This window comes from Suricata suricatta, unplaced genomic scaffold, assembly GCF_006229205.1.
Source record: "Suricata suricatta isolate VVHF042 unplaced genomic scaffold, meerkat_22Aug2017_6uvM2_HiC HiC_scaffold_32682, whole genome shotgun sequence".
In the NCBI taxonomy this organism is placed as follows: domain Eukaryota; kingdom Metazoa; phylum Chordata; class Mammalia; order Carnivora; family Herpestidae; genus Suricata; species Suricata suricatta.
In genome coordinates, this window is record NW_021878972.1 from 1 (window position 1) to 727 (window position 727).

At 45.9% G+C, this 727-nt stretch overlaps 1 pseudogene; it reads right to left on the minus strand.

Annotated features, from left to right (window-relative positions):
* Positions 1-9: 9 nt before the first annotated feature.
* Positions 10-515, minus strand: LOC115285006 (annotated as a pseudogene).
* Positions 516-727: the final 212 nt, after the last annotated feature.

The window sequence follows — 727 nt, forward strand, 5'->3', positions numbered from 1 at the left end:
TTAGGGAGGTTTTTGAGCATCTTTTTCCTCTGGTCGATGCTTATGAGCGAATTGTGCTTGTGGGCTTTATCCTTGCGAAGTTTCTGCATGTGTTCTTCATAATTGCAAATCTTGACAGTCAGGGCAACAATTCCAGCCTCCAGGGAGCTGGTGTCCTCAGGGTCCCCCACAGTCTCATTCATCAGCTTTTCTTGCTTGATTTCTAGCTGCTGCTTCTAGTGGACCATTTCCAAAGACAAGAGTCTTCTCACAACATTATGAAACTTCTCAATTGCAGGAGTGTTCTGGTAGTCTTTGAACAGTATGAAAAGGGACAGGTCATCTTCTTGGCATGCCTGGGCTGGTTTCTAAGTGGCATATCTGTGAACAGCCAGCAGGATGATGCTCCAAGGAGGAGATGGAAGGCTCCACTAGTGGGAGGGAGGCCTGGCACATGCTCTGCCTGTCAGCCTAAGGACTGGGACCTGAGCCACTGCCTGGGTCTGAAGCAACCTCAGGGCTCTCTATGCCATCCTCTATATGCTGACATGTGACCCCACAGGGTCAGCACCAAGGCTGCCCTCCCTTTTTGCAACATGGATTAGGTTCAAATTTTTTTTTAAATATTCCAATATAGCTAGACATGTTATGGTTTTATTTCCTAAATATGATAACCCTAACTCAAGGTTAATTTGTCCCAAAGACCATACTCTGTCCTTTCACCCAGTAAAGGAAAATTGGATAGTTC